Source organism: Hyla sarda, chromosome 1 (genome assembly GCF_029499605.1).
Source record: "Hyla sarda isolate aHylSar1 chromosome 1, aHylSar1.hap1, whole genome shotgun sequence".
Classification (NCBI taxonomy): domain Eukaryota; kingdom Metazoa; phylum Chordata; class Amphibia; order Anura; family Hylidae; genus Hyla; species Hyla sarda.
The window spans coordinates 4,264,599-4,270,538 of NC_079189.1; the positions used below are offsets into that span (position 1 = coordinate 4,264,599).

At 42.1% G+C, this 5,940-nt stretch overlaps 1 protein-coding gene across 1 annotated transcript in view; it reads left to right on the forward strand.

The window, feature by feature from the left end:
* The window catches only part of LOC130306379 (zinc finger protein 845-like), a 316,660-nt gene that overhangs the window by 276,222 nt on the left and 34,498 nt on the right, over positions 1–5,940 (forward strand). The gene's annotated exons all lie outside the window — the stretch shown is intronic.

Here is a 5,940-nt window from a genome sequence, read left to right on the forward strand (position 1 = left end):
ATATACACTGCAGGAGAAATGCTAGCACAGGCTTCCAGTATCCGTATACACTGCTATATACTACTATATACACCGCAGGAGAAATGCTAGCACAGGCTTCCAGTATCCGTATACACTGCTATATACTACTATATACACCGCAGGAGAAATGCTAACACAGGCTTGCAGTATCCGTATATACTACTATATACACCACAGGAGAAATGCTAGCACAGGCTTCCAGTATCTGTATACACTGCTATATACTACTATATACACCGCAGGAGAAATGCTAGCACAGGCTTCCAGTATCCGTATACACTGCTATATACACCACAGGAGAAATGCTAACACAGGCTTCCAGTATCCGTATACACTGCTATATACTACTATATACACTGCAGGAGAAATGCTAGCACAGGCTTCCAGTATCCGTATACACTGCTATATACTACTATATACACCGCAGGAGAAATGCTAGCACAGGCTTCCAGTATCCGTATACACTGCTATATACTACTATATACACCGCAGGAGAAATGCTAACACAGGCTTCCAGTATCCGTATACACTGCTATATACTACTATATACACCGCAGGAGTAATGCTAGCACAGGCTTCCAGTATCCGTATACACTGCTATATACTACTATATACACCGCAGGAGAAATGCTAGCACAGGCTTCCAGTATCCGTATACACTGCTATATACTACTATATACACCGCAGGAGAAATGCTAGCACAGGCTTCCAGTATCCGTATACACTGCTATATACTACTATATACTCTGCAGGAGAAATGCTAGCACAGGCTTCCAGTATCCGTATACACTGCTATATACTACTATATACACCGCAGGAGAAATGCTAGCACAGGCTTCCAGTATCCGTATACACTGCTATATACTACTATATACACCGCAGGAGAAATGCTAGCACAGGCTTCCAGTATCCGTATACACTGCTATATACTACTATATACACCGCAGGAGAAATGCCAGCACAGGCTTCCAGTATCCGTATACACTGCTTTATACAACTATATACACCGCAGGAGAAATGCTAGCACAGGCTTCCAGTATCCGTATACACTGCTATATACTACTATATACACCGCAGGAGAAATGCTAGCACAGGCTTCCAGTATCCGTATACACTGCTATATACAACTATATACACCGCAGGAGAAATGCTAGCACAGGCTTCCAGTATCGGTATACACTGTTATATACTACTATATACACCGCAGGAGAAATGCTAGCACAGGTTTCCAGTATCCATATACTCTGCTATATACTACTATATACACCGCAGGAGAAATGCTAGCGCAGGCTTCCAGTATCCGTATACACTGCTATATACTACTATATACACCGCAGGAGAAATGTTAGCACAGGCTTCCAGTATCTGTATACACTGCTATATACTACTATATACACTGCAGGAAAAATGCTAGCACAGGCTTCCAGTATCCGTATACACTGCTATATACTACTATATACACTGCAGGAGAAATGCTAGCACAGGCTTCCAGTATCCGTATACACTGCTATATACTACTATATACACTGCAGGAGAAATGCTAGCACAGGCTTCCAGTATCCGTATACACTGCTATATACTACTATATACACCGCAGGAGAAATGCTAACACAGGCTTCCAGTATCTGTATACACTGCTATATACTACTATATACACCGCAGGAGAAATGCTAGCACAGGCTTCCAGTATCCGTATACACTGCTATATACTACTATATACACCGCAGGAGAAATGCTAACACAGGCATCCAGTATCCGTATACACTGCTATATACTACTATATACACTGCAGGAGAAATGCTAGCACAGGCTTCCAGTATCCGTATACACTGCTATATACTACTATATACACCGCAGGAGAAATGCTAGCACAGGCTTCCAGTATCCGTATACACTGCTATATACTACTATATACACCGCAGGAGAAATGCTAACACAGGCTTCCAGTATCCGTATATACTACTATATACACCACAGGAGAAATGCTAGCACAGGCTTCCAGTATCCGTATACACTGCTATATACTACTATATACACCGCAGGAGAAATGCTAGCACAGGCTTCCAGTATCCGTATACACTGCTATATAGTACTATATACACCGCAGGAGAAATGCTAGCACAGGCTTCCAGTATCTGTATACACTGCTATATACTACTATATACACTGCAGGAGTAATGCTAGCACAGGCTTCCAGTATCCGTATACACTGCTATATACTACTATATACTTTGCAGGAGAAATGCTAGCACAGGCTTCCAGTATCCGTATACACTGCTATATACTACTATATACACCGCAGGAGAAATGCTAGCACAGGCTTTCAGTATCTGTATACACTGCTATATACTACTATATACACCGCAGGAGAAATGCTAGCACAGGCTTCCAGTATCCGTATACACTGCTATATACAACTATATACACCGCAGGAGAAATGCTAGCACAGGCTTCCAGTATCGGTACACACTGTTATATACTACTATATACACCGCAGGAGAAATGCTAGCACAGGTTTCCAGTATCCATATACTCTGCTATATACTACTATATACACCGCAGGAGAAATGCTAGCGCAGGCTTCCAGTATCCGTATACACTGCTATATACTACTATATACACCGCAGGAGAAATGCTAGCACAGGCTTCCAGTATCTGTATACACTGCTATATACTACTATATACACTGCAGGAGAAATGCTAGCACAGGCTTCCAGTATCCGTATACACTGCTATATACTACTATATACACTGCAGGAGAAATGCTAGCACAGGCTTCCAGTATCCGTATACACTGCTATATACTACTATATACACTGCAGGAGAAATGCTAGCACAGGCTTCCAGTATCCGTATACACTGCTATATACTACTATATACACCGCAGGAGAAATGCTAACACAGGCTTCCAGTATCTGTATACACTGCTATATACTACTATATACACCGCAGGAGAAATGCTAGCACAGGCTTCCAGTATCCGTATACACTGCTATATACTACTATATACACCGCAGGAGAAATGCTAACACAGGCTTCCAGTATCCGTATATACTACTATATACACCGCAGGAGAAATGCTAGCACAGGCTTCCAGTATCCGTATACACTGCTATATACTGCTATATACACCGCAGGAGAAATGCTAGCACAGGCTTCCAGTATCCGTATACACTGCTATATACTACTATATACTCCGCAGGAGAAATGCTAGCACAGGCTTCCAGTATCCGTATATACTACTATATACACCGCAGGAGAAATGCTAGCACAGGCTTCCAGTATCCGTATACACTGCTATATACTACTATATACACCGCAGGAGAAATGCTAGCACAGGCTTCCAGTATCCGTATACACTGCTATATACTGCTATATACACCGCAGGAGAAATGCTAGCACAGGCTTCCAGTATCCGTATACACTGCTATATACTACTATATACTCCGCAGGAGAAATGCTAGCACAGGCTTCCAGTATCCGTATATACTACTATATACACCGCAGGAGAAATGCTAGCACAGGCTTCCAGTATCCGTATACACTGCTATATACTACTATATACACCGCAGGAGAAATGCTAGCACAGGCTTCCAGTATCCGTATACACTGCTATATACTACTATATACACTGCAGGAGAAATGCTCGCACAGGCTTCCAGTACCTGTTTACACTGCTATATACACTGCAGGAGAAATGCTAGCACAGGCTTCCAGTATCTGTATACACTGCTATATACTACTATATACACCGCAGGAGAAATGCTAGCACAGGCTTCCAGTATCTGTATACACTGCTATATACACCGCAGGAGAAATGCTAGCACAGGCTTCCAGTATACACTGCTATATACTACTATATACACCGCAGGAGAAATGCTAGCACAGGCTTCCAGTATCCGTATACACTGCTATATACTACTATATACACCGCAGGAGAAATGCTAGCACAGGCTTCCAGTATCTGTATACACTGCTATATACACCGCAGGAGAAATGCTAGCACAGGCTTCCAGTATACACTGCTATATACTACTATATACACCGCAGGAGAAATACTAGCACAGGCTTCCAGTATCCGTAGTTTCAGGTGCTGCAGAATGGGCAAAACAAAAATTGGAACAGGACCCTCAGTTTACGCAGAAGATTTTGTTCAGTGATGAGGAAACTTTTATGTGAACGGTGAAGTTAACAAACAAAACCAGCGCTATTGGTCTGACACTAACCCACATTGGATAGATCCCTCCAAGACTGTTGGAACACAAACATTGATGGTATGATGTGGTATATGGGGTACAAAGATAGTGGGGCCATTCTTCATCAATGGAAACCTCAAGGCCACTGGATATGTGAAATTGCTCCATGATGATGATGTTTCCCTCTTTATGCACTGAAGCTGCACGTTCCCTGAGTTTTTCCAGCAAGATGGTGACCACCACATTATGGGCGTCAGGTCCGAGCATTCCTAGATGAAGTTTCCTGGAAAGTGGATTGGTCATTGTGGGCCAGTTGAATGGCCCCCAAGGTCTCCCGATCTGACCCCCTTAGACTTTTATCTTTGGGGTCATCTGAAGGCAATTGTCTATGCTGTGAAGATACGAGATGTGCAGCACCTGAAACTACAGATACTGGAAGCCTGTGCTAGCATTTCTCCTGCGGTGTATATAGTAGTATATAGCAGTGTATACGGATACTGGAAGCCTGTGCTAGCATTTCTCCTGCGGTGTATATAGTAGTATATAGCAGTGTATACGGATACTGGAAGCCTGTGCTAGCATTTCTCCTGCGGTGTATATAGCAGTGTATACGGATACTGGAAGCCTGTGCTAGCATTTCTCCTGCGGTGTATATAGTAGTATATAGCAGTGTATACAGATACTGGAAGCCTGTGCTAGCATTTCTCCTGCGGTGTTGCTATCAGTGTGTGAAGAGTGGGAGAAGACATCGGGAACGGGCACACTCCATTTAAGGAGGTATCACATGGAATAGATGTATCCAAAAGGATAGTGATTGTGGGGGTCCCGCCGCTGTGACCCCCACTATCTCAGTGCAGCCCCCGGCATTCTGTGCCAGAGACGTTATGTCACGGCCACACCTCCTCCATTCATGTCTATGGGAAGGGGCGTGACAGTCGTCATGTCCCCTCCCATAGACATGAATGGAGGGGGCGTGACATGATGTCGCAAGGGGGTGTGGCATGAGGTCATGACCACTGCTACAGGATCCCGGCGTTTTCATAGGGGATAAGATGTCAACCAGCGGAGTACCCTTATAACCCTTCACAGCGCGGAAAATTTTCATTTATGACTCATGATTTTTTTTTTCCTCCTCACCTTCTAAGACCCATAATTTTTTTTTAATTTTCCACCAATAAAGTTGTGTTAGGGCTTATTTTTTGTTACGCATTTCCTTGGCGCACTTCATCTCATCATATAATGTATTACAAAGCCAGAAAAAAATGATATGCAGTGGAAAATGTAAAAAAAACTATTTATATATATAAAATCGCACAATTTTGTGAGGCATAAATCTTTTCAGGGGTCAAGAACGGTAAAACTGTCATTTTATTCTACGGGTCAGGATGAGTCCAATGATACCAAACTTGAATAATTTTTGTTTCATTGTAAAAAAAAAAAAAAATATATATATAAAATAAAAAGGACCCCTTGAACTTTTTTCTGTTTGCACCTTCAGAGTTGTTTTGGGTTTATTTTTTTGCGCAATAAGCTGCAGTTTTTTACTGTTGCCATGTTGGTGTAGTTCTGGCTTTTTAATCCCTTTTTTTTTTTTTTATCACATTATTATAAGTGGGTTTTTTTAAATGGGAAAGGGGGGATGAATAAAAAATGTTATTAGGGAGGGGATATATACACACATATATATATATATATATATATATATATATATATACATACACAT